Below are 14,047 nucleotides of genomic sequence, written 5' to 3'. Positions count from 1 at the left end.
CACCAGACGCCTCACTGTTCCGTAATCACATCGGCCATAGTCCTGCCTCAGGTCCTTTGCTGTTCCTTCTGCTAAGAACACTGTTCCCTTGGCTCACTCCCTCGCCTCCTACAGGTCTCAGCTTAAATGAGGCCTTCTTCACCTTCCCAGCTACAACAACCCTTTTACTCCCACACACTTGCTGATCCTGATACATTTTTTTATATCACAAAGATTTTACGCCATGTTATTCTGAACATTTATACATTCTCTCCTTATTGACAAGAATTTTTATCCATCTTGCTCACTTGCTGTACCCCCAGCTGAGCACACAGCAGTTGTGTAATAAGTACTAGTGAATAGATGTCTAGAGTCTGATAGGCATGTGTGTGGTGGGGAGGAGGCTGATTTGGGTTGGGGCGGTCAGCGGGGGCCTCTGAGCTGACATTGAAGACAAGGTATGAAGAGCTTGCTCCCTGGAGAGGTTGGGCAGGCGTGGCTCAGGCCTGGGACAGAGCCCTTGGGAATGGCGAGGTGAGGGGGTCACAGGAGTCCCCAGGCCTGGCTCGGATCCTATGTTCTAAAATTATCTTTTTCCTCTTTGCCGCCATGGGATTTGGGGAGTTGATGTGTGCTTATGTCCAGGTGATTGTTTAACTAAACATTTTATTTTTGAATGATTTTAAGCTTCTTGACAAGTCACACAGACATTCAGGAAGCCCCATACTCCCTCCCACAGCTTTGAAAAAGACAAGTTTTCACAGTACCTTTGCCACATCTAAGGAACCAAAGCTGGGGCTTTTACATTACTATGAACTGAATGCCAGACTTTATGAACGTCACCAGCTTTTCCATGGATGTCCTTTATGTGCCCCAGGATCCCACATTCATTTGGCTCCTTTTAAAATAATGGATTTTATGTATCAGAAACCTGGTTGTGAAGCCAGAGAAGGCTTGAGTAGGGGCTGGGTTGTATCTGTGGACCTCTGTGGGGCTACCCTTGGGCAAACAGTCCTCAAGGTCAAGGGCAGATTGATGGGGGTCTGGGGGAAAACAGGTCCCACCTGATAAAGAATTTCCTAACCCTGAGAGCTGTCTGGGGTGAGGGTCCCAACAGGCTGCCCTGTAGGTAGTGAGCACACTGTCATGGGAGCATGTAAGGAGGTTCTATTTGGATTCCTAGAGGAGATTTTTTGGGGTCCTCAGCCTGCACAGAGAAGTTGGACAGGATGCCCTCTGACCCAAAACTTCCAATCCAGGTCTCTGATTCCCATTTGGGGAAATTCCTTGGAGCTCATCTGCCCCATTTTCCCAGTGATCCAACCCACATCCCTCTCTGCCTTTGAGTCTGAGGAACTGAGTTTTCATACTTAACAAGTGGGTCCCCCTTGCTGAGCCCCAGTTTTCCTGTCTGTAAAACAAGGGCTTCCGCTTCACATCCAATAGGATGCTGTCATCAAAGGCAAAGATGAACAAATGTTGGTGAGGATGTGGAGCTGGAACTCACCCACATTGCCAGTAAGAATGTAAAATGGTTCAGTGGCTGTAGAAAAGTTTGGCAGTTCCTCAAAAGATTAATCATAGAGTCACCATATGACCCAGCAACTTTAGTCCTAGGCACAGACACAAAAGTAATGAGAAGAGGCATCTACACAAAAACTTGTATACAATGTTTATAGCAGTACTAGTCGCAATCACCAAAAAGTGGAGAAAACCAAATATCCATCCATGAATGAACACAAAGTGGTATGTCCATTCAATGAAATATTACTCAGCCATAAAAAGGAGTGAAGCCCTGACACTCTACAAAGTGGATGATCCCTGAAAACATCATGCTGAGGGAGAGAAGCCAGACACAAAACACCATGTGATGTATGACATGTCCAGAAGAGGCAAATCCATAGACAGAAAGCAGATTAGTGGCTGTCAGGGGCTGGGGGAGGGGGGAGGGAGAGTGACTGCTAATGGGGATGGGGTCTCTTTTTGGGGTGAGAAAAATGTTCTGAATCTAGATGGAGGTGGTGGTTGCACAACATTGTGAATGTACTAAAAAACACTGAATTGTACATTTTAAAATTGTTAAAATGGTAAATTTTATGTTATGTGGTTCCCAGTTATATGAATTTTATCTCAATTTAAAAAAATCAGAGCTAGCCTCTGTGATCAGCCCTAAAGCAGGGGACTGGAGCTCCACAAATGGTCCTCTCCCCTTCCCTCTGGCCCAGGAACCGGGGTAGATCTGGAGTCCCGGATGCTCACAGCAGTTCAGAACAGGGTGGGTGCTGGCAACCAGTCTAGTCAGGGCAACTGGGTGTCCATCTGCCTTCCTACCTACCCTTAAGTGTCCGCCACCCAGGCTAGAGGGGTAAAGGGGGAAGTGGGGCCTTTCATGGTCCCTAGGCCCCTGGATTTGCATCGACCACTTTTACATAAAAATCTTTCCAGGTTGGGCCCAGTGGGCCCTGAAGCCAGCCCCAGGGTAGGGCTGTGCGTGGAGGCAGGGGTAGCCTGCGGGAGGGTTCTGCAACACCCGGTCCAACCCCCTGGTTCCCTTTTTAGAGGAATGTTATCATCGCTGGCTTCTTAGAAAGAACTGAGGTCGGGGAGCCTACCAGCCCCTGTCAAGCCCTGAGGGCTGCCTCTGTCCTACCTTCTCCTTGTGAGGGTGCAGACCAGAGCCCCATCTCAGGGCTGCAAGGCGAGGATGGGGAGGGGGGCGGGGGGAAGATGACAGTGACCATCTGTCAAGCACTTCCTTTGTCCCTGGCTTTCCATGTGCCATGGGGTATCTCCTGGGACATGGGTTCATGGGATGGCCAGACTGAAGCCAGGCTGGGGTTGAGCAGGCTGATGAAGCCCCGCTTGAGATAAGAGGGGTGGGCGACCTGCCATTGTTTATTAGGGCAACGAATATTTACTGAGCCCCTCCTGGTGCCAGGGTCTGGGAGCTGGAAAGTCACTAGGGTGACGGGGTGGGGTGGCAGCAAGGTCCCAGATCCACAGTGAGGGGCCAAGCCAGGGAGGCTGGGAAGAGAGGCTGGGTGGTGACCGGCCCCTGCTGGCACGAGCTGGGCGTCCCCTGAAAGGCGCCTCTTCTGTCACTCTTTCTTGCTTCAGTTTCACCCCCGTGGGCTTGAATTTGCATTATTGGGACATTGTTTTCTTTTTAAAACTCCCACCTTCTGCCCTCTCTGCAGTCTCTTCTGGTACAAGACGGGGGGGGGCACCCCTTCCCCATGGCCCTGCACACGCAAAGGATTTCCTCCTTGGCCTCGGGCTTCTCAGAAGAGCCGCCTCTGTGGTCCCCGGTTATGAAATGCCCCCTAGGCTAGCCAGGTGCCCTTGAGCTTGAGGACCCTGCTGGACTCCCAGCTTGTTGAGCACCCCTGCATTGGGTGTGGAAAGGACCCCTCTCAGCCTTCCCAGGCCCCCATTTTACAGATGAGAACACTGAGGCCAGCAAGTTCAGACAGGGACTCAAACCCAAGATGCCTGACTGCTTCTTGGGCATAAGGATCCTTCCCACCCTTCAGGCACACAGGGTGTCGGATTGGAAGGAAAGAGGCCTGGAGAGTCAGGCCAGGCTCACATGGCATCTCCGCAACTACATGTGGCCAAGCAGCTGGGTCTTGCTGGGCCTCAGTCTTCCCCTCTGACAAATGGGCTGAGCACTCACTCCATCATAAACACTCCTGTTTGTGGCTTCAGTGGCCTTTCCATGTGTCTACCCCACGTTACCAGCCTCCACTTGGTGACATTGCTTTTGAGGCTCTATGTGGCCTCCCACCTCAACCATGCAGGCCTCTGCCAGATCCTCTCACACATCAGGCTCCTTCAGGGCCTCAGGCCTTTGCACTTGCTGGGCCTGCTGTCTGGAATGCTCTTCCTGCGTCCATCCTTGCCTCCAAACTTCCTCTGGTTCCTCTGGTTACTTACTTGTCAGTCTCAGCCTGATGTCAAATTGTCTCCTTTCTTTTTCTTCTTTTTAAGCATTTTATTCAAATACACTGTATAGACATAAAAGTGCCTAAATCCTAAGTCTACAGCTTGATAAATTTTTGCAAAGTGAATGTACCCATTGTAACCAGCACTCAGATCAAGAAACAGAACATTCTCAGCCTGACCCCCTCCTGCCAAGGCTTCCATGTGGACTCAATATTTTGAATTGATGATTAATAATTATATGAGGGGCCCTCTGCCTGTGAGGAAGCTGCCCAACAAGCTTCTGAGCCCATGGGTTGCCTTAATAAAGGTATAGACTCCAGAATGAGGGTGTTGATTTTCCTCCCCATTTGGGGCTGGTCAGAGCAGACAGGCAGCTATCCCTGCTACAGGCTTATGTCCCTGGAGCAGACTGATGGGAGCAGGTTTGGGGATGACCCCTGTGGTCTTCAATAACACACTACCAGGGGAGTCCTGTGGGTGGGTGTGTACACTTTCAAGTGGTACCGTGGGAGAAGGCACTGGTGGCTTTAAGACGTTTAACCTAGAGAAGGACAGACAAAGGTCCCTGTCACCTGTTCCAGATGGCTAGATGGCAGAGCAGGGTAGGATGGGCCCTAAGAGAAGCACCAACTTTCACCAGGTAGTTTCTAAGCCACAGACTAGGCTGCTTTGAATGGTAGTGAGCATCCTGGCAGGAGAGATATGCCAACCTGACGTCCCCTTGGCAGCAAGCTGAGCAGGAGCTCAGGACTACAGGCTGTCCGAGACAGGGTAGTCTTGCTCCTTACCCCCGGCCAGGCCTGAGAAGGACTGCAGGGGACACGTGGCTATGCTGAGACCTTTCTCAGGGGAAAGATGAAAGCCCAGAACGGGACAGTGACCTGCCCAAGGTCATTTGGCCAAAACCAGCTTTCCAGGCACAGGCCTGGCTTGGAGCTCTGGCCCTGGGTGGAGTCAGGCCGAGTTATATCTGGCGCGGCCGTTCCCTCTCGCCGGCTGCAGCTGCCCCGGGTGGGGACTGCAGGGCATGCTCCAGCACCCGCACTGGCAAGCGGCCCGCAGGTGCTGGGCCACCATTTACATAGCCATGCTTGGCCTCCTCCGCTTGGCCTGCCGTCCTGCCCCCTCGCCTCTCACCAGGAAAAGGCCAAGGGGCTGAAAGCCGGAGCTGACTCCGAGCCCCAGTGAGCTCTTGAGTATTTTTATTTCACTTCTGCGTTTCACTTTTACTGGTCCCGAGTGAAATGTGCTTGCTAGTCCGGGCCCAAGTGATAGTTATTAGGCTCTGGTGGCTCTACTCTGTGATGCCCAGGGCTGGGGCGGGGGAGCAGGTGGACGTGGTTTGAATCCCAGCCCTGCTACTAGCTGACCATGTGATCTCAGGAGTTACACAGCCCCTCAGGAGGAGACCCCGGCCTGTGTTCTAATGTGACCCTGCCTCTGGGCCTCAATTTCCTTCTCTGTAAACTTGGAGCAACCACAGCCACGTTTTTGTAACATAGTCTCTCAGATCTGGCACTTGGGTGGGGTCTGGCTGGGTGCTTGTCTAGGGGGTTTTGTTGGGCTGAGGGAGGTGAGAAGTCCTGGAGAGGCCTGGACCAGTTGTATGTCCTTGAATTTGAGAAACTTGAGCTTGTCATCATGAGGTTGGCTTAAAATGCAGTTTCCTGGACCCTGCCCAGGGATGGCTGGGCCCCTAGGTGTTGGCAGGTGCCACATCAGGCCCAGAAACTTCAGGAAAGGCTCTGGGACCCATGAGTGTGTCTGGAGTCAAATCTGTGTTTCCTGGGACAGGACTGGGGATGGGGGTGGCCTGTGGGGAGGGGAGAACTGAGGCACAGAGAGATAAAGACACTTTGCCCTGTGTAGCTCAGTGAAAGTAGCTGCATAGGGATTGAACGGGGGTCGGCTTGAGCCCGAGCTGGCACCCCTGCCCCTCTGCTCTGAGCTCCCAGGTGCCCCCGTCCCAGCAGTCACAGGGCCAGCAGGCTGCCGGGGAACATGAGGCCTAGGGCTTCCCCCGGGAACAACTTGGAGCTGAGTTGGGGTTTATATAGTGGCTCCCAAAATATCTGACCACGGATTGGTCAAAGCTAGGGAGGGCGCGGCTGGCCAATGCTGTGGCTTCCTGTCCTGCCAAGCTGTTTCCTGCTGATAGCCGGTCCTAGTGGCCTTATCTGTGACCCTGGGGCCACCAGGAGGACAGCGCCCCCCCAGCAGGGAACAGGCTGTTCTGGCCTGGGCAGGGGCTGCAAGGACCCAGGAGGGGGTCAGGATGAGCAGCCTGAGGTGGGTGGTCATTCGATGAACATACAAGTTTTGGGAAGGAGCACTGTACTTGGAGTCCAACTGCCCCAGAGCTGAGTTGTGGCTCTGGCATTAAATGGCTGCATGACCCTGGGAAATCAGGCTCCTCTCAAAGTCACCCTCATTCATCAAGTGGGGATAGTGGTGTCTCCATTTTCCTTCAACCCCTCCACTCCTGGCCCCCCAGCCTAGCCCTCAAGGATCCTCAAGTTTGGGGGAGACAGAGCTGGACACAGATGACTTTCTTAATGCTTTTCCAAAGATGCCAGCAAAATGTAGAACTTTGTTCAATAAATCAGCGCTACCTCTATCAGGCCTGTGCCACTTGAATCTCCTAGTCAGAGGACACAAATGTGTGAGAGGGACAAATGCATGTGCATCAGTGTTCACTGCAGCACAATTCACAGTAGCCAAAAAGTGGAGACAGCTCAAATGTCCATTGATGAATGAAGGATAAATGCAATGTGATCCATCCACGCGGTGGAATATTACTGAGCTGTGAAAAGGAACGAAGCACTAATACGCACTGCAACGTGGGCTGAGGGAGAGAAGCCAGACACCAAAGGCCACATCTTGTGTGATCCCATCTATATGAAACGTTCAGAACAGGCAAATCCATAGACAAGAAGCAGATTAGTGGCTGTCAGGCTGGGGAAGAAGGATGACTGCTGGTGGGGACAGGTCTCCTTTTAGGATGATGAAAATGTTCTAGAATTAGAGTTTGGTGGTGGCTGCACAACCTTGAGAATGCACAGAATGCCCCTGAATTGTTCACTTTAAGATGTTTCTTACTCATTTTATGTTATGTGGATTTAAAAAAAAGATTTTTAAAATGTGTGGCAGTTTCTTGGAGGTGGTTTTTTATTTTTTAAATGGTGAACCTATCTGTTTTCTGATTTTCTGGGCTGGGGGTGGCATTGGATCCCCCCTTACATGCAGTCAGCGCTGAGTAGGAAGGCCTGTGGCTGGAGCTGGAGGGTCCCGCCCCTGCTGCAGTGATGACTATGCTGCCACTGATGCCTACAAGTGTGTTAGCTCTCCCAGCCCATGGACCCCACCCTGCACGCGTCCCTGAGTCCCCCCACAGAATCCTTCCCGAGAGGCAAGGGCCATTGTGAGCCCATTTCCCAGATGAGGGACTGAGGCTCAGATGCCCTTGGTCACGCAGCAGGCAAGCCGCCAATCCCAGGCTGCACTCAGGTCCAGCTGGCTCCGGCGCCGTGTGCTCAGGGCCTCCCGGGCCTCCTCTGTTGGGTCTGGAACCCATGGCCCCTCCCTTCCCGAGCAGTGGTATGGTGGGGCTGCCATGTGACATCAGGCCCCCCACACACCCCGACTCACGTGGCCGGGCTCCTGCCACCCGTGGCCTTCTGGGAAGCAGTGCCAGGTGCAACCTGTTTCTCTTGGAAGGGAGCGGAGCCAGGAACGGGATGGGAAATGCTCTCAGTGTCTGAGCGCCGGCAGCAGGGGACGGGCTGTGCAGGAACTGCCGAGGGGCTGGGAACATTCTGGGCGGGAGAGGGGGCGAGGGAGGGCTCCCAGCCAGCCGTGGTCTCCTCGGGAGCTGGGACATGCCAGTCCCTGCTGGGTGAAAATGGGCTGTCACTTCTGCTTTCCAACCTCAGTTTTCTTCTGTGAAATGGGCTTTATAGCAATCACTGCCTCTCAGAGCAGACCTGAGGAATGAGTGAAGCGATTGAGGGGTTCAGCTGAGGGGGAACCCCACTTGTTGGATATGGGGACAGGGAAGGCTTTTTGGGTCCTAGATGGGACAACTGAGAAACACTCAGAAAGCAAGCAACCAACAGTATAGCAGTTCCTCAAAGAATTGAAAATAGAATCATGACAGATGAATAGTAAACAAAATGTGGTCCATCCAGACAATGAAATCTTATTCACCCTTAAAAAGGAAGGACATTCTAACTAACACCTGCCTCGACATGGATGAGCCTTGAGGACATTATGTTAAATGAAATAAGCCAGGCACAAAAGGACAAATACTGTATGAAGCCACTTACTGTACATGAGGTTCCTGGAGGAGTCGGATTCGCAGAGACTGAAAGTACAGTGGGTGCCAGGGGCTGGGGGCGGGGGGAGTGTTTAATGGGACAGTTTCTGTCTGGGAAGATGAGAAGCTTCTGGAGGCGGATGGTGGTGACGGCTGTGCAACAATGTGACTGAATGTACTTAATGCCACTGAGCTATTCCCTTTCTAAAATGGTTAAAAAGGCAAGTAAATTTTGTTATGCCTATTTTACTACAATTTTAAAAAAACACAAATGGCCCAATGATCCCTCCCATTGGAGGTGCTCTGGGCTCAGACCACACTAGAGGGTGTGTTCCTCTTACTAGAAGACTCCCTCCCCGTCTGTCTGGCAAGCTCTAGTCCATCCTACAAAACCCAGCTCTAATGCCCCTCCTTCAGGCAGCCTTTCTTGACTTCTGAGATAGATCCTAGCTCTGCCATTGGCCCCCCAGCTCTTCCTCTGATACCTCGGAGCTGTCTGTGCCTGGCTCCATCAAAAGGTGAGGCTGAGCTGGGTGAGGGGTCAGGAAGTGGGGAGCTCTGCTTCGAGGGTGGGAGAGTGGGGGCAGCAGGGGAAGGGAGGCTTAGGGGACCAAGACCCTTTTGCTCAATAGGCATTTGTTGGCTCCCCCTCCCACACCCACATGTGCCCTGAGGAGTCCCCAGTATGGGGGACAAAGCAGGACATGTGTCATCATGTGGTCAGGACTGGGCCGGGGCTAAGGGACAGAAAGGGACATCTGACTCTAGCTCAGTGACACTGGAACCTGACCTGGCCCTAGGAGGGAATTAGGGTCCTGGGGGTGAAGGGGGAGGGACAGAAAAGAGTGTCCCTTCAAGGCCAGGCTTGAGAGCAAGCATGTCTGTGTTGTACGTGTGTCTATGTTTGTGTGTGCACGCGCACATGTGGCATTTTTGAGGAACTGAATCCCCTGGTCGGATGTGTTTGTTGCCCAGAGGGTGTGCGAGGCCCCTCCACACCACCCCATGACCTCCCCACCCGCAGCTCTGCTATCTCCAAGCTTTCTCAGCTCTTTCTAGATACCCCCAAAATCTGACCTCTTTTCTCCATCCCCTTTCCCCCCCCCAACCTCCCTCCTGCCTGGCTCTCTCCTGCGCGCCCCCAGGGGAAGCTGTAAAACCCCAAACTCTCCATGGCTCCCCACCGCCTCCTGCGAGGCCCAGGTCTTTACCTTCCCCGGCCACCCTGGGCTGATCCTGCCGCCCGTCCCTGCTCCCATCCCGCACCCCACATGCCATGAGCATGGAGATCACATGTCACCCCCACCCCACTCTCCCCAAGGGCTGGGGGGCCAGACTGGGCAGGGACTCCCCTGCTGGCCTGGTCAGGAAACAAATGCTGTGAAGTCACCCAAAGCCTTAAGCTGGGTACCGATGGTCATAGGCGCATCATTTTGGTGTGAGTTGGATGAAGGGGCACATGACACATGAAGAATGGGACCTGTCAGGAGCTGGGCCCATCCAATGCAGTAGATGAAGTGTTTAGGTCAGGTGGGTGCAGGGGAAGAGTTGAGAGTGGAGGGAGGTGAGATTCAGAGGGTAGAAAGGGCAGGAGCATCACTGGTCAATGTGAAGGAGGGAAGCCTTGATTTCCCTTTTGTGCTGTGGAACACGTGGGCCACGCTCACCAAGGCAGGAGAGCTCCCCCACCTTGGGGGAGGAGAATTAGACTGTCTGGTTCTGTTGGGGACCTCTGGACTCTGTGATCATTTCCTGGGAGGCAGGAGGACCTGGAAGCATCCTCGGTTCAAGGTCAAGCTGACAAAGAGGATTCAGCTGAGGTGATAAAGTTGGAGGAAGTGGGAGGAAACACAGGGGATGGTGGTCCAAAGCCAAGGACAGGAGGCAAAAGCTTAAGAAGGTGGGCATGGTCCCAGTTGGGACCCTGGCAGGGAGCTTCGCCTGGGCACTGGTCCGGACTGCAGTGCGGTTGGGACATGCATGAACCACAGCGCCACCAGTAGGGCTGGTGAGGAACTCTCACTGGCTGCTGTGGGAGCTAAAGTGGTACCATCATCTTGAAATACTGTTTGGCAGTGTCTACTGAAGCTGAACACAGGTCTCCCTTTCCCTCTAGCCCAGACATCCCGCCCCTGGGCGTTTACCCACAAGGGATGAAAACACGCAGCTGGCACAAGACCTGGGCACATGTGCTCAGAGCAGCTTTCTCCCTAATACCTCTGGACACAATAAAAATGCAAATGCCCATCAATAGGAGAACTGGACAAATGAATTGCATTTAAGTCACACTGTGAAATAGTATACAGCGAGGAAAAAGATGGAGACCACGGGTGAATCTTAAAGGCACGATGCTGAGCAAAAGCAGTGAGATTCTAATCAGAACCAATTGTGGTTCTGTTTATCTGAAGCTCAAGAACAGGGGAAATGAACCAGTACTGTTAGCCAACAGGATCCTGGTTCCCTCTGGGAGGTGACACCAGGGGGCTGCCCGGGAGGATGGAGTGGTGTGATGTGGGGAAAAGATGCATCAGGCTGCACAATTCCGATCTGAGTATTTGACACATTCTGTTGCATGTTATATCTCAACCCCAAAGTGAATCTATACAATCACTAAAACAAACAAAAAATTGGGTAGCACTTTAAATACATGAACTATCTAGCGTTAAATATGTGTGGATGCTGCTCTGAGGCGGAGCAGGGAAAGGAGGCTGGGCAGGCTGGAGTGTCTGTGGGGAAGGGGCGTGTGGTCCGTCAGGGTAAAGCAGGGTTGATGGGAAGGGAAGGTTAGCAGAGGAAAGTGATCATCAAAAAGAACTTGCCATCCCAGCTGGTGTGGCTCAGTGGTTGACCATCCACCCAGGAACCGAGAGGTGACAGTTTAATTCCCAATCAGGGCACATGCCTGGGTTGCAGGCTTGATTCCCAGTAGGGGGTGTGCAGGAGGCAGCTGATCGATGATGTTTCTCATCTATGTTTCTCTCCCCATCCCTCTCCTTTCTTCTCTCTCTAAAAATCAATAAAAACATATATATTTTTAAAAAGAACATGCCAGAAATCTCTAGGCACAGTATTCTCAGTTTGGCCAGGAGCCGTGGTCTTTTAGTCTTATAAAAATCAGTGAAATTCCTCAAAAAGTTAAGCATGGAATTACCACATGACCCAGCAATCCCCCCCCCCCCCAGGTATAGACCCAAAAGAACTGAAGGCGGAGACTCACACAGACATTCTTTTTTCTAATCCTCACCAGAGGATATTTTTTCCATTGCTTTTCAGGGAGACAGAAAGAGAGACACATCGATTGGTTGCCTCCCGCACATGTCCCCACCAGGGCTGGGACAAGCCTGAAACCAAGGTATATGCCCTTGGCGGGAATCGAACCTGGGATCCTTCAGTCCGTAGGCCAATGCTCTAACCATTGAGCCAAACTGGCCAGGGCTCACACAGACATTTTTATACTCTTGTTCATAGCAGCGTTATCCACAGCAGCCAAAAACTGGAAACAGCCCAGATGTCTATCAACAGATGATGGATAAACAAAATACGGTAAAAGGAAATATTACTCAGCCATAAAAAGGAATGAAGCACTGAAATACGCTACCAGACACAAAAAGCCACATGCTATATGATTCCATTTACATGAAATGTCCAGAATAAGCAAGTCCATAGACACAGAAAGTAGATTGATAGTTTCCATGGGGTTGGGGTGGGGAGTGACTGCTCATGGGTATGGGTTTCCTCTTTGAGTGATGAAATGTTCTGGAATTAGAAATAGTGGTTGCACAATTTTGTGAATACCCTAAATGCCATGGTTTGGCTCACTTTAAAAAGGTTAACTAGATGTTATGTGAATTTCACTTCATTAAAAAACCAACAGTGAATTGGCAACACCAGGGCCTTTGCATCTTCTAAAAGGATCTTGGCCCCTAGAGAAGGTAACTGGTTTACAACAACCTAGAACTTCCTTCTTCAAGAGACTCTTCTAACAAAATGGCATGGAGAAGCCCCGTGTGGTCATAGAAATGGGCTCACAGAGGGCAAAGAGCCTGAGCAAGGTCACACAGCAAGGGAGCCATTCTGTGGGGCTCAGCTTTGGACGGGCTCCCAGGTGAGCCTGAGAGGGGACCCAGTTCCCTGTCTACTAGGGAGCTGGAAGGAAGTGGGTGAGGGATGCCTTGCCTCCCCTCCCCCACTAGGCCCACAACATCAACCTAGAGGGCAGCTGGAGGGGATTGGGTAGGCAGCGCTAGGCGTGGGGGCCCTGCCCAGTCCTGGTGCCCTGAGAACTGCTCCAGCCTGTCTTTGGGCCTCGGTTTCCCCGTGCGTACAGAGTGGGGGCTGTGGGCTCAAGCAGGGGCTGGGCAATTTGCCATGAGCTGAGGTTCCTGAGTTTGGGAGGGACAGCCTGACCCCTCATTGGCCCTGACTTGGTGGGGATCACAGGCACCACCCTGAGACCATGATCCCCAGCGCCCCTGCCCAGGGATGCGGAGGAAGCAAGGTAGCTTCCCTAGCTTCCTCCACAGGGCTGAGAAGGCACAACTGGGTGATCAGGGGATATTTAAAACCTATAACCTTTCTAGGACCTTTCCAAGCCTCAGTTTCCACATATCAGGTCAGGCTGCAGTGAGAACCCCCAGGAGAGAGAGCAGGGGTCTGGGGCACCCTTGTGCTCAAAGGGGGCCCGAGCCCTCCCCTCCTCAGGCCTGTCTGCATCATCTCTCCCTGTCCTTATTCAGGCCCAGTGGTCCCCAAACATTGATTTCTGACCCATGGTCACCCCCTGGTGGCCACAACTGGCAAAGCCGCGAGGGCATGTTCCCAGGCTGTAGTCCCAGCACTGCACTGCACTGCCCTGGACCCTGTGAACACAGCAATGACAAGCCTGATAGGGGACCGTGCCCTTGGGGGGCTTCTAGGCAGACGGGGTACATAGAAATGTGAAACAAAGGACAATTGCTTGTAGTGACAAGCTGAAGTGGCCAGGGGAAGGTGACATTTCAGTTGAGCCCTGGGTGTCAAGAAGGAGGCCGCCAAGAGAAGGGTGCACCAGGCAGAGGGACCTGCAACTGCAAAGTCCCTGAGGTGAGAAGCTTGAGGGAAAGAGGCAGGAGTGGCTGGAACAGAGGGAAGGAGGGCGAAGGTGGAAGCCAGGGAGGGGCAGGGTCCAGGCACAGGGCAAGGAGTGAGGGTTTTATTCTGAGGGCACTGGGGAGCCATGGTAGGACTTTGATCAGGGCGAGGACAAGGTCTGAATTACTATATTAAGAGCAGTCTTACATCATCAAAAAACATTGGTGATTATTGAACAAATGTCCAAGCATGCACACAGACCAGAAGAAACACAACTTGCCCATAGTCCCCGGATCAGGCCCGTTCCTCTCCAGCCCCAGAGGGTACCACTGAGTTTGGAGTTAGTCTTTTGCTTATATGCTTTTATATTATATACTGTGTGGCCATAAACAATATGAAGTATCATTTTACGTGATTTTTAAACTTTGTATAAATAACAGGACAGCATCCTCTTGTGATTTGCTCATTTCATTAACATGGTTTTCATTTTTTTAGCTGTTAGTATTTTTTTAATCTTAAAGCTTTGAAAGCTGAGGTATAACACACATAGTGGGACGTGCACGTCTTTGATGTAGAGCTCGATGCGTCACCTGTGTGCACACGTGCCTGAGCAGCACTTGAACTTTGTAGTCTTGCCAATTTTAAAAAGTGATATCAATTTACACAACTGTTAGCAGCATAAACATGTCCTGGAGCTCCACTTGTTTACTAATATCTGCTTTTGTCATACATTTTCAT

Source organism: Miniopterus schreibersii (genome assembly GCF_964146895.1).
Source record: "Miniopterus schreibersii genome assembly, chromosome: 4".
NCBI classification, from domain to species: Eukaryota; Metazoa; Chordata; class Mammalia; order Chiroptera; family Miniopteridae; genus Miniopterus; species Miniopterus schreibersii.
This window is presented reverse-complemented; position numbering follows the sequence as displayed.